The sequence below is a fragment of the Salminus brasiliensis genome, chromosome 9 (assembly GCF_030463535.1).
Source record: "Salminus brasiliensis chromosome 9, fSalBra1.hap2, whole genome shotgun sequence".
Lineage (NCBI taxonomy): Eukaryota > Metazoa > Chordata > Actinopteri > Characiformes > Bryconidae > Salminus > Salminus brasiliensis.
In genome coordinates this window covers 40,524,965-40,548,105 of record NC_132886.1, presented here as the reverse complement: position 1 = coordinate 40,548,105, position 23,141 = coordinate 40,524,965, and the positions used below count along the sequence as shown (strand labels likewise).

The following is a 23,141-nucleotide window of genomic DNA, read 5'->3' as shown; positions in this document are numbered from 1 at the left end:
CCGGCCGTGACGCGTCGAAAATGTGTATTTTTCCTCCTCGCGCTTCCAAAACATCCTGCTAAATGTTCAGCATGCGGCTGTTCAGGAGATCAGATTCTGGTTGGAGCACCATTAACATTCAGATGGTGTAGATGTTGTAGATGTAGGTAGTGTAGATGTTATAGATATGGGTGGCGTAGATGTTGTAGATGTTGCAGATGTAGGTAGTGTAGATGTTATAGATATGGGTGGCGTAGATGTTGTAGATGTTGCAGATGTAGGTAGTGTAGATGTTATAGATATGGGTGATGTAGATGTTGTAGATGTAGGTGGTGTAGACAGTGTAGATGTTGTAGATATAGGTGCTGTAGATGTAGATGGTATAGATAGTGTAGATGGTGCAGATGTAGGTGGTGTAGATAGTGTAGATGGTGCAGATGTAGGTGGTGTAGATAGTGTAGATGTTGCAGATGTAGGTAGTGTAGATGTTATAGATATAGGTGGTGTAGATGTAGTTGGTGTAGACAGTGTAGATGTTGTAGATGTAGATGGTATAGATAGTGTAGATGGTGCAGATGTAGGTGGTGTAGACAGTGTAGATGTTGCAGATGTAGGTGGTGTAGACAGTGTAGATGTTGTAGATGTAGATGGTGCAGATGTAGATGGTATAGATAGTGTAGATGTTGCAGATGTAGGTGGTGTAGATAGTGTAGATGTTGCAGATGTAGGTGGTGTAGATGTTGCAGATGTAGATAGTGTAGATGTTGCAGATGTAGATGGTGTAGATGTTGCAGATGTAGGTGGTGTAGATGGTGTAGATGTTGCAGATGTAGGTGGTGTAGATGTTATAGATGTAGGTGGTGTAGATAGTGTAGATGTTGCAGATGTAGGTGGTGTAGATGTTATAGATATAGGTGGTGTAGATAGTGTAGATGTTATAGATATAGGTGGTGTAGATGGTGTAGATACTGATGCTGTGGATGGTGTAGCCATAGTAAATGGTGTAGATGCTGTGGATGGTGTAACCATTGTAGGTGGTGTAGATGCTGTAGATGGTGTAGAAGGTATAGATGCTGTGGATGGTGTAGGTGGTGTAGATCGCTTTGTTTATAGGTTATAAACGGTTATAAACTAAGAATAGAAGGATGAGTAAATCAGGTATGAATGAATGTGTCTGTAGTTTATAAGCATTAGCTGCAAACGCTGCAGGAACAGCCAAGCCCCGAGCCCCCGTACAGCACAGTCAGCAGTGCTGAATAAACTGGTGGGAAATCAATATTCATGTATTCTGTTTATTTTATTGGTACCGTGTTCATATAGTTACAGTACTGAAGTACTGAATCACTGCAGTGCTGGGTTTCTCCCACAGTGCTGGATCAGTCTGGGATTGGTTTATAAAGGGCTTGTTTATTGTTTTAGTCCTGATTTCACTTTTATAGATTTTCTCTTTCTCTACTGAATTTACTGTTTCAGTAGCACATTCACTCTTTTAGTGCTGACTTTTTGTTTTGGTGCTGAATTTACTCTTATTGTACTTAATTATTGGTTCAGTACTGAGCTCTATTATTACTGTATATATGCTGAATTATTGCTTCAGCGCAGGATTTACTGGATTTACTGGATTTGCTCTTACTGTTCTGAGTGTACTGTTTTAGTGTTTTAGTACTGAATTTTGTGCTGAATTTACTGTTTTAGTACTAAATTCAGTGTTTTAGTACTGAATTTTGTGCTGAATTTACTGTTTTAGTACTAAATTCAGTGTTTTAGTACTGAATTTTGTGCTGAATTTACTGGTTTAGTACTAAAATCAGTCTTTTAGTACTGAATTATGAGCTGAATTTACTGGTTTAGTACTAAAATCAGTCTTTTAGTACTGAATTATGAGCTGAATTTACTGGCTTAGTACTAAAATCAGTCTTTTAGTACTGAATTATGAGCTGAATTTACTATTATAGGTGCTCAGTGTAGTATATTGTTGTGGCTGACTATGGTTATAGAAATGAATTTATATATATATATATATATATATATGGCATGAGAACCTACAGCTGTAAATTTAACACTATCATAGGAAATGATACATAAAAGGACACAGCACTTTAACAGTATATATATATATATATATATATATATATATATATATATATATATATATATGCAGTAGTGTTCATTTCTGTATCATTAAGCTTCCTATAATAGTGTTGAATTTACTGTTATAGGTTCTCATGTCAGCTCAACACTCTGAGTGCTAAGTGATCATCAATTTTCGGCGCAGTCTCCACATTAATAAATAATTGGACGTAGGTGATGTAGTATCTCCCCAGGCTTGCTTCTTTTTCTGGGCTGATTGAATGCGGCGCTGACCACGGTTCTGAAAACGCCGATGTGTGTAATAGGCTGTCTGTTTAATTACCAAGTGTCTCCACAGCTCGGAATCAGACGATTTCCGCTTAGCGAAACACTTACAAACCTCAAACACACAAGAGAATTGCGTACGCGGTGCAACCCGCCGGACGTCAGTGTAGAGCGGTCAGCACAGCTTTGGACGGAGTCCTGGAGTCCTGCTGGAGAGGAGGGTCTGAGATCCTGCTTTGTTAAAATGATTGTTGTGCCAGTTTTTCTGTGTGGTCTGGTCATATGTTGGAGACCCTGAAAGTGAGGCACGGGGACCCTAAAGGTGGCCCTGACATGACATTTAGAACCCCCTCCCTAAAGAACCTTTCAGAGAACCTAAAAACTCACCTGAAGCCACTTAGTTGAGCGATTCTTTGAGGAGAGGTGGTTGTTGTTGAAATGTACTGCAGCGTCCTCGGTCAGCACTAATGGGTTCTAACGAGGTTAAGAAGACCAGGATGATGACATATCAGTGTGATGAGTGCTCTGTGGAGCGTGATATATGTTTGTCCAGCAGGAAGGTGGGCTTTCTGAAGGCTCAGTCCAGTTCCCACGGGTGATGGTCTGGCAGAGTCACTGTATCTCACTGAATTATTGAATAACGAGAGGCTGACAGTCAGCTGACGGGAGCAGCCGGTGTCAGGAATCTGGAGGACTGTCAGTCAGATTAATGAACCCTCGTACAAGCTTCATCAGTGAAGGCATCTCCACGCTATCTCCACCTTCTCCACCTTCTCCACCTTCTGCACCTTCTTCTTTCCTGAGAAGGCTTTACACTAGATGCTGGAACATGATGGCATATGGCCACACATTAAAAGCATCAGTGAGGTTCTAAAACTCCAACTCATCCCAAAGGTATCGGATGGAGCTCCATCATCATCATCGTCGTCACCAACACCAGAGAACTCACCCTGCAGCCCGATGCTGGGGGCTTTACACCCCTTTAGCCCACACTTAGCATTCAGTATTGGACACAGTGACCTCTAACCTTCCAGTCTATTGGCAGTGAGCGCTGTGTCAGCAATGGGTGCGTCTTAAAGTTGCTCAGTAATTAGTCTGGATACTTTTGGATGTATGTACTATACTTAATCAGTGTTATGGAAAAGGGGTGGCTTGATCACAATATTAAAGAGCTCCTGTCTCTGCTAGATGATTGCCCTGTGAGCAACAGCAGTCTATCAGTCTAACGCTTTGTGATGAATTGAAGTGCCAAAGACAGACAGTGGAAACCACTAGAGTGCTCCATCTCGGATTATTGCAATTAGGCTGTAATTGGAGCGCTCAGGGGAACCACTTGCAGAGCTTGCTGTTTCTAGTAGTAGTTTATTGGACGAGCTCAGGCTTGGAGGTCACCTTCATAAGTAATTATGCTATGTTTTCCAAAGCAGCAAAACATTGCAACGCCGGTGCATCCTCACGGGCCACTTTATCAGAAACACCCAAGTCTGTGCTTCCTCACTGGCCTCTTTATTACAAACACCTGCTTCTGTGCTTCCTCACTGGTCACTTTATCAGAAACACCTATTTTTGTGCTTCCTCAATGGCCACTTTATTAGAAACATATGCTTCTGTGCTTCCTCACTGGCCACTTTATCAGAAACACCTACTTTTGTGCTTCCTCACTGGCCACTTTATCAGAAACACCTACTTTTGTGCTTCCTCACTGGCCACTTTATTATAAACACCTACTTTTGTGCTTCCTCACTGGCCACTTTATTATAAACACTTAGGTCTGTGCTTCCTTACTGGCCAGCTACTTTTGTGCTTCCTCACTGGCCACTTTATCAGAAACACCCACTTTTGTGCATCCTCACTGGCCACTTTATCAGAAACACCTACTTTTGCACTTCCTCACTGGCCACTTTATCAGAAACACCTACTTTTGCACTTCCTCACTGGCCACTTTATCAGAAACACCCACTTTTGTGCATCCTCACTGGCCACTTTATCAGAAACACCTACTTTTGCACTTCCTCACTGGCCACTTTATCAGAAACACCTACTTTTGCACTTCCTCACTGGCCACTTTATCAGAAACACCCACTTTTGTGCTTCCTCAATGGCCACTTTATCAGAAATACCTGCTTCTGTGCTTCCTCGCTGGCCACTTTATTGGAAACAGTATTAACTAACGGTGAAGATTATTTGTGCTACTTGTTGATAAATATTTGAACAGGTGGAGCCGAGCAGTACGTCTACCCCGTGACTCAGCACTGTGCTCTGTCTGGGAGTCAGCTCCCACACTGAGCTTTACTGCCCTCATAACTCTTCACCCCGGGTGGCGGGGCTGCGAGCCAATACATTGACCTTAATTAATTGCCTGAAGGTAGCCGGCCCAGAATAGAGTGACATTCAGAAGGACAGGGGCCTGTGGATACGGCTGCCTTTTGTACAGCAGAAGCATATTGACTTTCCCTGTGTGCTCAGCTGAGGACTGGAGTGCTGGGGGTTGGTGGGACTCCAAAACAACCTGCTAGTGTTTACAGAGCCACGGCCGCAACACGTGACCGCCGGACTGACCAGAAGCATGACAGACATGTACACTGGGTAACTGAGCATGACCTGTTACCAACTGCACATGGCTGGATTCCCACGAGGATTTGGTGTATATTTTTTAAGATAATTTGGGGTATATATCCACGAGAATTTGGGGTGCATTTCCAAGATAATTAAGGGGTATATATCCATGAGAATTTGGGGTGCATTTCCAAGATAATTAAGGGGTATATATCCATGAGAATTTGGGGTGCATTTCCAAGATAATTAAGGGGTATATATCCATGAGAATTTGGGGTGCATTTCCAAGATAATTAAGGGGTATATATCCATGAGAATTTGGGGTGCATTTCCAAGATAATTAAGGGGTATATATCCAGGGGATTTGGGGTGCATTTCCAAGATAATTTGGGGTATATATCCATGAGAATTTGGGGTGCATTTCATAGATAATTAAGGGGTATATATCCATGAGAATTTGGGGTGCATTTCCAAGATAATTAGGGGGAATATATCCACGAGAATTCGGGGTGCATTTCCAAGTGAGACTGAATGTATTTCCAGGGGAATTTGGTGTGTATTTCCCAGAAGGATTGGGGTGTATTTCCAATAGAATTCAGGGTGTATATCTAAGAGAATTCACGGTTTATTTCCAATAGAATTCGGGGTATTTTACCAAGTAAATGTTGGGCTGACATGTAGTACAAAAGAACTGATCTGAATAGATCTGAACTGCCATCAGAATTTGGGCTGTACTACCAGCAACATTTGGACTGTATTACCAGCAGACTGTGGGCTGTAGTGCCAACAGACTCTTCAGCCGCTGAAGCTTTAATCCCCTCACTCTCAGCCTGACAGTGAAACGTCTTGTTCAGCATGTCTGCTTCTGATTTTTTTCCTCTTGCATAATGGAATGTGAATGGCGTCATGGTTAGCGAACTACAGTTCTTGCTGCTGTAGAACCTTGTATTCTCACACAATGTGGCAAGAAATTGTGACGGTAATGACTACAAATCCCTGCTTAGCTGCTGTGGATTATTCTTCACCATAAAGGGCTCATAGCCAGAATTCCACCGCTAAGCTCTGCTGACCTGGTGCGGTCTGGGCTGCTCAGCTGCAGAGCCTCTCTTACACGGAACCGGCGCCATAAAATCCCTCCTCATCCTCATCCTCACTCATACCTTACGTGATATTTCTCAGGGACGTTCTCCTAATCTCCAGATGTTTCTGCATGTCTTCACTTAAACAGAGGTGCATTTCCTGCTGTAGAGGATTGTCACCCAGGTCACTGAGACGTCCAGTGGCAGTAAGTCCAGTAAGGGGACTGGACATGTTTCTTTAGAGAACCGTTTCTGCAATTACGATGTGTGGGTGCTCAGAAGAACCTTATAGAGCTCCCTATATAAATCCTTAAACTGGTGTGGAACCTTCAGGTCGTGTGACCTTTAAAATGTGGTTCTATGGAATCGCTTAAAGCTGCGTTTCCCAACCCTGGTCCTGAAGAACCTGTGGTAGAGGTTTCCTGCTCCACCACACCACCTTCAATGCAGGAAGGGCTGGGGGCGGAGTCAACACCAACACCAGGGTTGGGAAACTTGTACACTGTATGTCCAAATGTTTGTGGACATCCCTTCTAATGAGTGCATTCAGCTACTTTACGTTGCACCCATTCTAAAACATGAACCCAATGCCAGGAGTGGGCTGGAGGGGTGTAAAGACCCCCAGCATTGAGAAGCTGTGGAGCAGTGGAAGAACTGTGTTCTCTGGAATGATGGTGGTGGAGCTCCATCCAGTACTTTTGTTTGGGATGAATTGGGGAGTTGGAGATGATGGGGTGAGGTGGTGATCATCATCATCATCCAACATCCTGACCAACGCTTTTGTCGCTGAATGCAATCAAATGCTCACAGCAATGCTCCATCTCAGTCTAGTAGAAAGCCTTCTTCTTCTCTGGACAGTAGAGTTTACAGCTACTCCAACAAAAGCAGGATCAGCTCTTTTAATACCCTTGATTTCAGAAGAAACATTGAATTAGCAGATGTCCCAATACTTTTGTCCAAATAATACAGGAGGCTCAGAGAACCTGCTTTTTGGAATAAACGTTCCTGAATCAGCCCAGATTTGGTCCTCTTATGGACCTGATTTCTGTGACACCCCTTGATGGGCCGAGGGAGTTCGGAGGTGGGGCTTGGTGACAGTTGCTATGTCAGGTTTGCTAGCAATTATCACCTGTGAGAGCCTTCGTCCTCTCCCTCGTCTTCGTGTAACAGAACCTGTGTTCAGCAGAGGTGTGATGTGAGCGGCAGACGTTTCGGATCCTGGCGGAAGAGTGTGAGAGACTTAGCCGGTCGTCGCGATGACAGGAGTGGAACGGTGTCCCAGGAGACAGCTTGGGAAAATGTTACCATGCTATTCTCGTCCGCCCCTTCCTTCCATTGTTTACGGCGGGGCTTTGAAATCGGTTTATTTAAATCGAGGGTGAGAAAGTGTGCGCTTGACGTAGCGCTGAATATTTGATATCCTGCTTCAAAGCGGGATTACTTTTCGCACCCATCTTTCATCTCGCCCTGTTCTCGCGCTTCAAGGAACTGTCACAATTCCCGGCGAAAAACGGCTCGACGACTAGAGGAAATGAAAAAACCCTCAGATCAGCAACTTCGATGAGCGCGGGGATGTTATTTATAGAGCCCTGAAACTCCGGGACTAAATCCCACGAGCTTCGGCATTGTCGGGCCTGGGCCGAGCGCTAACCTTGCGGGGTGCTGGAAGCAGGAGGTCTGAATGGAATTTGATGGGCGTTCGTTGGCCGGGGCGGTTCAGGCTGAGTCATTATGAAATATGGCGTTCGGACAAACGCCAGGCAACAGCAGCCCCGGCCTGTCGTATTAGAGCCAATCTGTCATTACGCAATACACTCCAGCACTGACTGTAAACACACACACACACACATATACATGCGATGGTCAGCCAGCCTGCTGTCCACTTTCACGCTTGCTGGTTTCGTGAGGTCAGCTCGTTTTTTTTTTAAGCAGTATGCTCACTTACACAGTGCGGCCAAATGTTTGTGGACACCCCTTTTAATGAATGCATTTCAGCATTTACTTTTAGTTGCTCCCATTGCCGACACAGATTGACACTGACATACAGCTGTAGTCTAGTCCCTGTAGAGAAGTACTGCCAATAGAATAGGACTCTCTGGAGCAAAGAAGTATGAACCTATTGGCTCCATGCTGCCTAATGCCATTAGGCGTGGGCTAGAGGGGTATAAAGCCCCCCAGCATTGAGGAGCTGTGGAGCAGAAGAATGATGATGATGGAGCACCGACTTTTGTCCCGTTTGTCCTGACTTCACTAACAACGCTCTTGTTGCTGAATGCAATCAAATCCTCACAGCAATGCTCCTCCAGAATCTAGTGGAACGTCTTTTTCTCTGGACAGTAAAGGCAGTTACTTCAACAGAAGCAGGAGGAACCTTTGAATCCCCTTGAATTTCAGTAGGTGAGTAGATGTCCCAATACTTTTGTCCATATTGTGTATCTTCCCTTGTAAATAGAATGATGTCACATTTTTGGGGGTTTTGGAGCTGGTCCGGTTTCCAGCTCTGTTGGTGTTGGTTCTGCTGGACGTTCTGTTGGTTGAGCTTCACGGTTTGACTGAGCTCTCACTATCCACCCATGACCAGATGAACACTGTGTCCATTCCAAGGCCCCTTTAACAGTAACACACACTGCAGCAATGTCCTCTCCACTGCGGTGCAGGACATGTGTATCCAGGTCACCGGACGCTGGTGTCCAGGACCGGCGCCAAGTCTGCAGGATGTGCTTCTGGGCCTCAGGGCTCAGCAGAACCAATTTAAATGACACAGAAATCAGTGTCTCTATTCACCGGCGGTTAGCGAGGAGCGAGCATCTGTCTGCTCCGCTTTCGCTCCAGTGGAGAAGAGCAGATCCTGGTGTAGTTAAGGCCTAGCAGGACGTCTCGCTGTCAGAGGAGCATCGCTGGACAGAACACCGGCCCACTTCACTCTCCTCAGGCCTTCACCGGCCACTTTATCAGAAACCCCTTCCTTGTAGCTCTGAGTGCTATGCCAGCGGAGCTATGCAGTAGGTGTTTCTAATAAAGTGGCCAGTGAGGAAGCACAGAAGTAGGTGTTTCTAATAAAGTGGCCAGTGAGGAAGCACAGAAGTAGGTGTTTCTAATAAAGTGGCCAGTGATAAAGCACAGAAGTAGGCGTTTCTAATAAAGCGGCCAGTGATAAAGCACAGAAGTAGGCGTTTCTAATAAAGCGGCCAGTGAGGAAGCACATAAGTAGGCGTTTCTAATAAAGTGGCCAGTGAGGAAGCACAGAAGTAGGTGTTTCTAATAAAGTGGCCAGTGAGGAAGCACAGAAGTAGGTGTTTCTAATAAAGTGGCCAGTAAGAGAAAATACTAAACACACTGGGGCTTTGTCCTACTCATCTTCCCTCTTTCCAATCAGGTGGAGCTCGGGAGGTCATCTCTGGATGCCCCACTGGGGGCTTGTTGCTATGGTTTCAAAGGTTGAAAGGGTGAGGCAGGATCCTGTGTGAGTCGCTCGCTTCCCTTTTTTTTTTGTTGTTGTTTTTTTCTCGTCCTCTCCTCTCGGCACAGATTGTCGCCGTCCGAGGATGATGCAAGCACACACACTCACAGCCATAACCTGCCAGGATAACCGATGACATCATCGGCATTCTGCTTCAGCACATTGATCCAGATTGTAGAGAGGAGAGGGAGAGATGGCGAGAGAGTGAGAGAGAGGGAGAGGGAGAGTAAGAGAGAGAGAGAGAGAGAGAGAGAGAGAGAGAGAGAGAGAGAGAGAGAGTAAGAGAGTGAGAGAGAGAGAGGGAGAGAGAGAGGGAGAGTAAGAGAGAGAGAGAGAGAGGGAGAGAGAGAGAGAGAGAGAGACGGTTGTGGATTAAAAGCAGATTACTGCTGAATTCTGATGCTGTTTTATCTCTCAGCAGTAACACAGAACATCCTGCTTGAATCAGGGCATTCCAGCTTTTCCGAAAATAAGGTATTAAGGCCTTTTTAATCTTACAGCTGTAACACAGTCGGTTCACACTGGCCTTGGTTGGTTCACACACACACACACACACACACACACATACACACACACACACACACACTCAAGATCCAGAGTAGCTACACGTATGTCGTTTAATCTACTTTTCCCCATTAAGATCTCCAAAACAGCAGCTTTACAGGAGAAGGAAAAAGCCTTCTGAGCTTTGAATGAAGTCAATGGAGAGAGTCTTTATTCCAAGTCTTTTTGGAGCATTTCTATTGGTCTGTTCATCCTGAAATTCTGACACAAGGTAAATGTCGTCAGATGCTGCAATAAAATGAAAACAATGAATCAGTGGAGATACAAGGTTCTGCTTGGCAGGAGAGCCCCTCACTCGGAACAGCAGACATGTGGACGGGAATGTCAGTAACATCACTGTGTTCAGCTCACTCTGAATGAGCTCACACTCGCGCTCACTCTCACGCTCACACTCGCGCTCACTCTCGCGCTCACACTCGCGCTCACTCTCGCGCTCACGCTCACACTTGCGCTCATACTCGCGCTCACTCTCGCGCTCACACTCGTGCTCACTCTCGCGCTCACGCTCACACTTGCGCTCACACTCGCGCTCACTCTCGCGCTCACGCTCACACTCGCGCTCACACTCGCGCTCACTCTCGCGCTCACATAAATATGTTAGCTTGTGCCTAATATGTTAGCTTGGGGTAAATATGTTAGCTTGTGGCTAGTGTTAGCTTGGGGTAATTATACTAGCTTGGGGCTGGTATGTTAGCGTGGGGTAGCTTGTAGCTAGTCTGTTACCCTGGGCTTATCAAGCGACTTTGTAGTTAGTGTGTTAGTTTGGGGTAAATGTGTTAGCGTGTGGCTAATGTGTTAGCGTGTGGCTTTATTTTGCTATATTATATACTTTATTGATTATTATTGAAACTGATTGATTATATTTGATGATCCCAACATTGCAACATTCAGATGATAGAGATTGTGTGAGTGTGTGTGAGTGTGTGTGTGTGTGACAGAGTGTGTGTTTGTGTGTGTGTGTGTGTGTATGTGGGATGACTTCCAAGTGTGTGTCTTTTTTTAAATTAGCCTTGGCTCCAGTCTCCTTGAGTTCTCTGTCACTGAGCATCGATCTGTTTTCCTCGCTTCGCCCCCCCAGAGCTGCTTAACACAGCCATCAATCATCCGTAAGCTCCACCCCCGGCAGCACTAGGCCTATAATCAGTCATCCACAGGCCCCGCCCTGACAGCTGCTGACAGGCTGTCAATAGCAGAGGGAGGTCGTTTCTCAGTCAGCAGACTGCCGCCGCCTCCTCACTGCCTGATAAACGTTAGATCAGGGTTAGATAACCACCCCCGACACCACAGCAACACCCCCCCCCACCCGCCTGCCATGAGGTAATACTACACGGGTTCTAACAGTAAGTCTGTTTGGTAACTCTCAGCTTAGCGTAGCGGGATGTTCTCTCACAATCGCTGGAGTACAGCGGGGTCCAGATGTGGATTACAGTATGATGACTTTATGAGGTGGTTACCTAGTAGCATCACATTTATGCAACCCTGCGACCACCCCCCCAACCCCCCCCCCCCCCTTATATAGTCGATCAGCCAGGACCCAATTAGGACATGTCTACCGCAGTGTCCTCCAGAGAAGGATTTTCTCATTTAAAGGCAGGAAACCCTCCTTCTGATGATGTTAGCTAATATGATAGCTAATATGTTAACCCCAAGTCAACACACTAGCCACAAGCCAAAACACTAGCCACAAGCCAATATGTTAACCCAAAGCTGTGTGTTAGCTTGGGTTAACATATTAACTCATGTGTAGCGTGTTAGCTTCTGGCTAGTGTGTTGACTTGGGGTTAACTTATTAGCTTGGGGCTAAAAATGAGCTTGTGGCTAGTGTGATAGCCACAAGCTAACATGCTACACATGAGCTAATATTTTAACCCCAAGCCAACACACTAGCCACAAGCTAATATGTTAACCCCAAGCCAACACACTAGCCACAAGCTAATATGTTAACCCCAAGCCAACACACTAGCCACAAGCTAATATGTTAACCCCAAGCCAACACAGTAGCCACAAGCCAACACAGTAGCCACAAGCCAACACTGTAGCCACAAGCTAATATGTTAACCCCAGGCTATCACACTAGCCACAAGCCAACACAGTAGCCACAAGCTAATATGTTAACCCCAAGGTGTCACCGATTGCAATCAAATCCTCGCAGCAATTCTCCTTCAAAATCTAGTAGATCTACTAGCCGCAAGCCAACAAAAGTAGGATGAACTCTTTTTAATACCCCTGACTTCAGAAGAAATCATGGAGGAACAGGTGTCCCAATACTTTTGTCCATATAATGTAGTCTGTGCAGATCCACTCGTTTACTCCCAGTTATATAGGGGGAGGGGGAGGTCCTTACGGCTGCTCACGCTGGTCATCTCTATTCTGCGGCTTCGAACAGAGACCCTCCGCAGGCAGCTCTCAGGGCTCAGGGTTCGACACCCAGGCCTACTTCTGAATTCTCCAAACCGCAGCGCTTTCCTGACAGTTCTGGTTTAGGCTGAAATGTGCCGTTTTTCTCCTGGAGGCCTTTTTTTAGTGGGTCTTCTGTTTGGAGTGATAAATCTTCTAATCCTCTCTCGCGCTCTCTCTTGCGCTCTCTCTCTTTTCAGAGCCCTTTCCAGGCTCGTCCCCAAAGCTCTCTGTAGTTGGAGAACTTTCTCTGTAGCATCCCCCACCCCCACCCCCCCTCTCTCTTTCTGGGCTAAGAATAGCCGGCTGTACGTCCTCCCTGATCCACTTCCACTCTCCAAACTCTGGTAGAAGTTTAGTGGGCCAGCGCGAGAGCGCGAGAGCGCGAGAGCGCGAGAGCGGCCTGCTACAAACACGGCTGTATTTTTTATTCATGTTAACTCCAACACCTGAAAAATTCATGGTGCATGTTCCGGGTGGAGTCATGGATGGAGGTGAACACCTCGCACGTCCTCCTTTATCACTACCAAGAATGGATACATGGTGCTACGCATGATACAGATGCTATTCACCATAAAGTGATCAGCCATAACATTAGAACCACCTGCCACGGTGCCTTGTGCCACCACAGCTGTCCTGTGTGCCAAAGGCAGCATCAGCAGCAGGTCCTTTAAGCCCTGTAAGTTGTGAGGTGGGCCCTCCATGAGCTTCAGTGAGCCTGATTGTCTTTGTGGTTCACTGATTGTCCTTCCTTGGAGCACTTTCGGTAGGTACTGACCACTGCATACCGGATGTTTGGAGATGTTCTGACCCACATCACAGTTAATTTGGCTCTAAAGTATCTAATCCCTGTCAGCTAAAGCACTAATTGGCCGTCTGTAGTCGTCTCAATGCTCCGCTGAGACGTAAACAGAGTCACTCGCGTTGTCGTCATGGCGACCGACGCCTGGTTTCATTCACCGTCACTGTAAAGTAATCAGACTGGGTCAGTTTCTCTACAGTGAAGCTCAGTTTCACACCGAACCCGACTCTGAATTTCTTCGTCTCGAACACTGAGCTGTGTCGGACTTTAGGGAATTTCTGGTGGAATTCCCCTTTAGAGCTTCAGCAGTGAGACGCCGCTGCTCCTGTCGTCAGTGGGGTGTGATTCTGTGTGTGTGTGTGTGTGTGTGTGTGTGTGTGTGTGTGTGTGTGTGTGTGTGCGCTTTTGCATCAGGGACAAAACCAGTGCTCAGAGGGCCTGAGACGAGGTTCCTCTAGGTGCTGTTCAGCCTTTTGACCACTGGAGGCGCTCTTACTCCAGCCTGAAGATCGGTTTTCTCTGAGCTGCCTCTGTCTGCAGCTTTATGCAGCCCTGATGCTTAAATCCCTCACCATCCACCCAGATCCACACAGGTGTTTCTAATAAAGTGGCCAGTGAGGAAGCACGGAAGCTGGTGTTTCTAATAAAGTGGCCAGTGAGGAAGCACGGAAGCTGGTGTTTCTAATAAAGTGGCCAGTGAGGAAGCACAGGGAGGTGTTTCTAATAAAGTGGCCAGTGAGGAAGCACGGAAGCTGGTGTTTCTAATAAAGTGGCCAGTGAGGAAGCACAGGGAGGTGTTTCTAATAAAGTGGCCAGTGAGGAAGCACGGAAGCTGGTGTTTCTAATAAAGTGGCCAGTGAGGAAGCACAGGGAGGTGTTTCTAATAAAGTGGCCAGCGTGGAAGCTCAGAAGCTGGTGTTTCTAATAAAGTGGCCAGTGAGGAAGCACAGAGGTAGAGGTTGCTAATAAAGTGGCCAGTGAGAAAGCTCAGAAGCTGGTGTTTCTAATAAAGTGGCCAGCGTGGAAGCTCAGAAGCTGGTGTTTCTAATAAAGTGGCCAGTGAGAAAGCTCAGAAGCTGGTGTTTCTAATAAAGTGGCCAGCGTGGAAGCTCAGAAGCTGGTGTTTCTAATAAAGTGGCCAGCGTGGAAGCTCAGAAGCTGGTGTTTCTAATAAAGTGGCCAGTGAGAAAGCTCAGAAGCTGGTGTTTCTAATAAAGTGGCCAGCGTGGAAGCTCAGAAGCTGGTGTTTCTAATAAAGTGGCCAGTGAGGAAGCACAGAAGTAGGTGTTTCTAATAAAGTGGCCAGTGAGAAAGCTCAGAAGCTGGTGTTTCTAATAAAGTGGCCAGCGTGGAAGCTCAGAAGCTGGTGTTTCTAATAAAGTGGCCAGCGTGGAAGCTCAGAAGCTGGTGTTTCTAATAAAGTGGCCAGTGAGAAAGCTCAGAAGCTGGTGTTTCTAATAAAGTGGCCAGCGTGGAAGCTCAGAAGCTGGTGTTTCTAATAAAGTGGCCAGCATGGAAGCTCAGAAGCTGGTGTTTCTAATAAAGTGGCCAGTGAGGAAGCACAGAAGTAGGTGTTTCTAAAAAAGTGGCCAGTGAGGAAGCACAGAAGCTGGTGTTTCTAATAAAGTGGCCAGTAAGAAAGCACAGAAGTAGGTGTTTCTAATAAAGTGGCCAGTGAGGAAGCACAGGGTGTTTCTAAAAAAGTGGCCAGTAAGAAAGCACAGAAGTAGGTGTTTCTAATAAAGTGGCCAGTGAGGTAGCACAGAAGCTGGTGTTTCTAATAAAGTGGCCAGTAAGAAAGCACAAAAGTAGGTGTTTCTAATAAAGTGGCCAGTAAGAAAGCACAGAAGTAGGTGTTTCTAATAAAGTGGCCAGTGCGGAAGCACAGAAGCTGGTGTTTCTAATAACGTGGCCAGTAAGAAAGCACAAAAGTAGGTGTTTCTAATAAAGTGGCCAGTAAGAAAGCACAGAAGTAGGTGTTTCTAATAAAATGCCAGTGATGAGGTGCGGATCTAGGTGTTTCTAATAAAGTGGCCAGTGAGTGGAAACACTGGAGACTGAAAGGCTAGAATGCTGGCAGCAGGGGGCAGACTAATCCTCCTGCAGAGGAGGAAATGTGCTGGGACTCTTATCGTGTCTCTTTGCTGATAGGAATGTCTTCAGAGGCTTCTCAATATGCTGCCCTCTTCCAGCGAGTCATTACCGGCGCAGCAGAGTTCGCAGGGATTAAAGCGCTGAGTTGAGCTCTGGCAGGATGATCAGAAATGAAACTAAGCCCAGCCAGCGTTACTTTCCTCCCTGTATCTGAAGGCAGTGTACAGACTGTTTACATCAAACCACACTTAAAGTGGAAGAACCTCCAGTGGGTTCCCACAGCGCCCTCCTGAGCATCCTCAGAGGGAAACAAGGTGCTGGCTGGCTGTTAAAGTGAGAGTCCTGCTGCCTCTCTCTCTTAAAGTGAATGCATGTGGCAGTAATGTGTCGTGTCACTGAGGCAGCGGTTTATTGACTCGGAGATGATAGCAGGATGCCTCTGGGACTGCGCGAAAAGAGAGGTCTGTTTCAGTCTAGCACCCCCTGCTGGACGGTTCTGATCCAGGCCTGCAGATCACACTGTCCGTTATGTGGAGTGTGAACCCAGCGAATAATTGTTATAGTTGCTATGAATAGTTGTTACTGAATGATTTGCAGTAGATGTTGAATAATTCATAGATTCATAGTGGATACTAAATAAATTGATGCATACTGAATACTTAATAGTAGAGTAATTCATAGTAGATACTGAATAATTCATAGTAGATACTGAATAATTCATAATTCATAGTAGATACTGAGTAATTCATAGTAGATACGGCATAATTCATAGTAGGTACTGAATAATTCATAGTAGATATTGAATAATTCATAGTGGATGCTGAATAATTCATAGTAGGTACTGAATAATTCATAGTAGATATTGAATAATTCATAGTGGATGCTGAATAATTCATAGTAGGTACTGAATAATTCATAGTAGATATTGAGTAATTCATAATTCATAGTAGATACGGAGTAATTCATAGTAGATAATGCATAGTGGATGCTGAATAATTCATAGTAGATATTGAATAATTCATAGTAGATACTGAGTAATTCATAGTAGATACTGAATAATTCATAGTAGATACTGCATAATTCATAGGAGACACTGAATAATTCAAAGTAGATATTGAATAATTCCTAATTCATAGTAGATATTGAATAATTCATAGTGGATACTGAATAATTCATAATTCATAGTGGATACTGAATAATTCATAATTCATAGTGGATACTGAATAATTCATAATCCATAGTGGATACTGAATAATTCATAATTCATAGTGGATACTGAATAATTCATAATTCATAGTAGATACTGCATAATTCATAGTAGATATTGAATAATTCATAGTGGATACTGAATAATTCATAGTAGATATTGAATAATTCATAGCAGATATTGAATAATTCATAGTGGATACTGAATAATTAATAGTAGATACTGCATAATTTATAGTAAACAGCTTAATTTATAGTGACTGTTGAATACTTTAAAGTGGACACTGGGTGGATGCAGAAACTGACCACTGCTAAAGGTCTAGACTATGGCTAACATTAAATTCAGTGCATCAGCAGATGGGCTGCAGCCTCTAACTGAACAGCAGTAAGGCGGAGCTACAGGGGAGGGGGTTCAGATAGAGTTGATGGAGTGTAAAGTTGCAATATAAAAAGGCCATTGGAAAGGTTTACTCTCGAGTTTTAGAGCCTACAGCTAGCGTCTGGGGCTGGAAATGAGAGTGTGCTTGGATAAGGCAGGCCGGCTCCTTCTGACAGTTTAGAGGATATTGCTTTTTCTCTTTCCTTTCACTTCCCCGTGCTGCGTCTCCGAGCAGGATTTAGAATGACAGCACCACCAGGAGAAGGTACAGGATGATTGGATTGCGTTTAGAGCAAATATACAACTCAGTAACACAATTTCCCACCGACGTTTCACTCAGATCACTTGGAATGCGCCTATGGAGGATAGAGCTCATGTAGGCCGGGCTTTTGAGGAATGGCGTATCAGCCCCTGCCACTCTGAGCCTGACTGAATGCAAAGCAATGGAAATAACTTGATCCATGTGAGGAAATGACCAGTGAGCACTGTATAACTTTACTACTGACCTGACTGTGTCATTAGCCGTAGTATTCAGCACTCATATTCTAGTGTAGAGGAGTGTTTATTTAGGAGTTTATGGGCTAATATCTCCTATTCTAGTGTAGAGGAGTGTTTATTTAGGAGTTTATGGGCTAATATCTCCTATTCTAGTGTAGAGGAGTGTTTATTGAGGTGTTTATAGACTCATATCTCCTATTCTAGTGTAGAGGAGTGTTTATTAAGGAGTTCATGGACTAATATCTCCTATTCTAGTGTATAGCAGTGTTTATTGAGGGTGTTTATGGGCTGATATCTCCTATTCTAGTGTATAGGAGTGTTTATTGAGGGTGTTTATGGACTAATATCATATTCTAGTGTATAGGAGTGTTTATTAAGGAGCTCATGGGCTAATATCTCCTATTCTAGTGTATAGCAGTGTTTATTGAGGTGTTTATTGACTAATATCTCCTATTCTAGTGTATAGCAGTGTTTATTGAGGTGCTTATGGACTAATATCTCCTATTCTAGTGTATATGAGTGTTTATTGAGGCGTTTATGGACTAATATCTCCTATTCTAGTGTATAGGAGTGTTTATTGAGGTGCTTATGGACTAATATCTCCTATTCTAGTGTATAGGAGTGTTTATTGAGGGTGTTTATGGACTAATATCATATTCTAGTGTATATGAGTGTTTATTAAGGAGTTCATGGGCTAATATCTCCTATTCTAGTGTATAGGAGTGTTTATTGAGGTGTTTATTGACTAATATCTCCTATTCTAGTGTATAGCAGTGTTTATTGAGGTGCTTATGGACTAATATCTCCTATTCTAGTGTATAGGAGTGTTTATTGAGATGTTTATGGACTAATATCTCCTATTCTAGTGTATAGGAGTGTTTATTGAGGTGTTTATTGACTAATATCTCCTATTCTAGTGTAGAGGAGTGTTTATTGAGGTGTTTATAGACTAATATCTCCTATTCTAGTGTATAGGAGTGTTTATTGAGGCGTTTATGGACTAATATCTCCTATTCTAGTGTATAGGAGTGTTTATTGAGGTGCTTATGGACTAATATCTCCTATTCTAGTGTATAGGAGTGTTTATTGAGGTGTTTATGGACTAATATCTCCTATTCTAGTGTAGAGGAGTGTTTATTGAGGTGTTTACAGACTAATATCTCCTATTCTAGTGTATAGCAGTGTTTATTGAGGTGCTTATGGACTAATATCTCCTATTCTAGTGTATATGAGTGTTTATTGAGGTGCTTATGGACTAATATCTCCTATTCTAGTGTATATGAGTGTTTATTGAGGTGCTTATGGACTAATATCTCCTATTCTAGTGTAGAGGAGTGTTTATTGAGGAGTTTATGGACTAATATCTCCTATTTTAGTGTATAGGAGTGTTTATGGACTAATATCTCATATTCTAGTGTATAGGAGTGTTTATTGAGGTGTTTATGGACTAATATCTCCTATTCTAGTGTATATGAGTGTTTATTGAGGTGCTTATAGACTAATATCTCCTATTCTAGTGTATAGGAGTGTTTATTGAGGTGTTTATGGACTAATATCTCCTATTTTAGTGTATAGGAGTGTTTATGGACTAATATCTCCTATTCTAGTGTATAGGAGTGTTTATTGAGGTGTTTATGGACTAATATCTCCTATTCTAGTAACTAAACTTTTATTTTTAATGCTTTTAACTTTAAGTTTTTCAAGTACAGCAGCAAAGCACTTCTGGAAATCTCTGTGGAGAAGAGCGTCCGCTAAATGCCGTAAATTTAAAAGTGCAGCAGGCCGAGGAAGTGGTGGTGCGTGGCCGTGTTTATGTGTGCGGTTTGTAATGCCGATACTCAGTGAAGTGCGAATGGAGGCTAATGGGCTGGTAAGTGACTTGGTGCTGTCACTGGTGCAATAGAATGTGTGTGTGTGTGTGTGGGGGGGGTGTGTTGATCTGGAACTGACGGCCCCCCTGAAGTCCCACAGGCTGATCCTGTCCTGCAGTGTTGAGTTTCCTCAGAACCCTCAGCAGCAGCAGCAGCAGCAGTGCAGTGTGACGTCTCGGGTACTTGAGAAAGGAGGTCAGGTTCAGGATTTGTTTTACAGTGGAGACACACACTGTGTACACTTACACTAAACACACACACACACACACACACTCATATAAACACCCCAACCTCTTGATGAGTGTCTGGGGGTACAGTATATGATGTAGGAGTGCTGTGGTCACTGCTGTATGTACTTAACATGACCACTGGGAAGTTGAGCATTAGTGGATAATGGGCAGATGACCCACTTTTACATATCATCCCAAATTGGAGCAATTTTCTGTGGTGAAATTGCGGAGATGCGGTCCTCCCAGTGTTTAGCATATGTGTGTGTGTGTGTGTGTGTGTGTGTGTGTGTGTGTGTATTGTTATACAATGTAAGAACCTGCAGTCACAGATGTAAGTATCTACATGTATGTCCTAAATACACACACACACACGCATATATACATATATTAATCGCTCTTACAGAATTGTATAATGATCCTATTGAGCTATATAGGAAATACTATATGTATGTATATATAGGTACTTAAGGTACATATATATATACATATAGACATATATACATATATTCAGTGTAACATCTGTGACCGCAGATTCTAATATTGTCCAATTATACCGTGTATCTATAAGAGAGAGAGAAGGTATGTTTTGAATTAATTTATTCTGTTTAATTTATATTTTACATATATATATATATATATATATATATATATAATTATTTTTTGTATGTAAATGTAGGATGCCCAACATTTTGCAAATATATATATATATATATATATATATATATATATATATATATATATATCACACAGTACTGCATTGGACTAAAAATGAATAATAATGTATATCTATTACATATATATATATATATATATATATATATATATATATATATATATATATATATATATCACATACACACACACACACACCCACACTCTATATATATACATATATACACATATATATAACACTTATGTAATAACAATATATCCCATGTATTACATATATGGGATATAAGTACCCAAATGTGGTAATGACATATCCCTGCAGTTATGTAATAATAATATTATAATAATATACTATATTATATATATAATATAATAATAAGTATTATATATGTAAATATATATATTAACATATGCCATATGTATATGATAATAATAATAATGTGTTCCCTATGTATTTTACATACACTTATCTACATGTTCTAATACATGTGTGTATAGTATATATTATATGAAAGTGTATATTATGTGTATATGTAAGTAGCTATATATTATAGGTATATATCATGTATAGTCCTTTACAGTCAGGGTTCCACGGTTCTCCCCTTCACTGTGAAAGTCTTGCAGCGTTTTCAAACGTCAGGACTTTTCTGTTCTCTAACTGTATGAAACTCGCTCTCTCCCTCACACACACACACTCACACACACACACACACACACACACACACACACTCACACACACACACACACACACACTCACACAGACAGTGGGTGAGCGTTAATGTGAGCTGCTGGCAGGCAGAATGCTGAGTCTCAGCGTGTGGTTAGGATCAGGATCAGGTGCACTTAAAAGGCGGCTCCATAAAACCCTACCCTCAGCCCTAGTCCTGACCTGGTCCAGCGCTCTGCCTCGCTCCTCGGACGTCCAGCATGAAGACGCGCAAGCTGTCCAGAGTGGAGCGGCTGTGGTTTGTAAGCTGATTTCTGCACGTTTGCGCTGACCACCGCTGTGATGTGTGCTGGGCTATGTGACGGCACTGAGAGAATGTGTGGAGATGGGCTGCTGGACTGGGTGCGTGTTGCTCTGTACGGGGGGTGTAAAGGGTACGCTGTCCCGGTCTCAGGGTGCTGTAGAACTTATTTGTCTCGGGACTTGTTGAGGGCTGTTCTCCGCTGACTTGGTCATTCGCTCACTGAACTGACCCGAGTGTTTGTAGAACTGTAGGACTTAGAACTGTAGAAGATTGTGGTTTGGTTTGCTGGATACAGTTCCGGGCGTCAGAGATGCCCAATGTCTGTCATAGAGGGGGTCAGCTGTGGTCAGTCTGCGATCGTGATGACCTGAATGCAGTGCTTTATGCTTGTGTCAGTGTTTATTGGTAAGAAATCCACTGCTAATGACTGCTAATGCTAAAGGCATTGTGTAGAGCACTAGCCATGGCTGTAGTAAATTTAGTAGCTTATTTAGCTAACATATGCTAACTGGCTAGGTTAGCTAGCATGTCGTCCACCCTTCTGTTACAAAAGACCTTTAGAACCCTAAACCTTTAGACTTTTTTTTAGACAGTTTATCATTAGAGAGCACTGTATCTGAAATTAGTGCCAATTTCATAAAGCGCACTGTGCCTTTAAGACCGGTATATGTAAATGAGCTCTGTTTTGATTGGTTGCATTGCTGGAACCTCAATAGTCTAAATAGGATGGGAAATAAAATAATATGCAATTGTGTTTTTTTTTTTCAGTTTTGTTGCTAGGAAACAAATGATACGCTTAGGTACCCTTTGTAGGTTAAAACACTCCTTACCACCTCAGTGCAAGTGGGCGGGGCTAAACTGCTCCAGATTTAACAGGTTACTTACTTACATATAAATGTAAATATGTTATTTTTTGTGACATCACATAAAGAATGAGGGGGGCGTGGTCTGATAACAAAAGTAGAAGTGTGTTTCCATGATATGGGCCCTTTAACGTTCACCTCTGAAGGGTGAAACACCCCTTATAACCTCAGTGCGAGTGGGCGGGGCTAAACTGCTGTAGACATAAAAGCTTTGTGAGATACATAAGAAAAAGTATATATGTAAATTTGTGTTGATTGGTGGGTGGGGTTAAACTGCTGTGGGCTTAATAGGCTTAATAGTTGTGACATCACAAAGGAAATTCATTGGCTTCAGTGATCAGCGAATGGAACGGGTGGTTGGTGCCGAATGCTTATGTAGGTTTCCATACATTTGATAACATGGGCTCTGTAAGTGGCCTGGAGGGTGAAACACTCCTTATAACCTCAGTACAAGTGGGCGGGGCTAAACTGCTCCAGATTCAACAGGCTATAATGAGGGGGGCATGGTCAGATAAAAAAAGTAGAAGTGTGTTTCCATGATATGAGCCCTTTAACTTAGCCTGGACCCTCCAGACCCTCTGAAGGGTGAAACACTCCTTATAACCTCAGTGCGAGTGGGCGGGGCTAAACTGCTCCATATTCAACAGGCTATAATGAGGGGGGCATGGTCTGATAACAAAAGTAGAAGTGTATTTCCATGATATGAGCCCTTTAACTTAGCCTGGACCCTCCAGACCCTCTGAAGGGTGAAACACTCCTTATAGCCTCAGTGTGAGTGGGCGGGGCTAAACAGGACAGTGGTATTCAGCCCTGGTCCTCCTGCCCCTGCTCCCAACTCAACGAGGCCTTCCCGAGCTAAAGGTGGTGCGTCTGAGCAGGACACCTCTGCAATGTGCAGGGCGTGGGGTTCTCCAGGAGCAGAGTATGCTCTGGTACCAAAAGTATCTGTACGCTTCCACGCGTATGATGTTGGCCCTCGCTCTCTGGAGCCTCCAAGCTTCCATTCCTCACTCACTGCAGTCTCCAGTTTGCCCTGTTTTCTAGGTAGGTCCTGAACTAGCTGAAGACAGAGGTCCAGGCTCAGTTCATGTTTGCGTCGGATGAGAGCGCGCCTCCGCCGGTGCGAGCCGGAGCGCCGCCGCTTAATTTCTCTGCAGCCCAGCGTCCA

The 23,141-nt window shown here is 43.8% G+C and overlaps 1 protein-coding gene across 1 annotated transcript in view; it reads left to right on the top strand.

Moving 5' to 3' along the window:
- Positions 1-23,141, top strand: part of dpp6b (dipeptidyl-peptidase 6b) — a 148,252-nt gene that overhangs the window by 1,057 nt on the left and 124,054 nt on the right. The gene's annotated exons all lie outside the window — the stretch shown is intronic.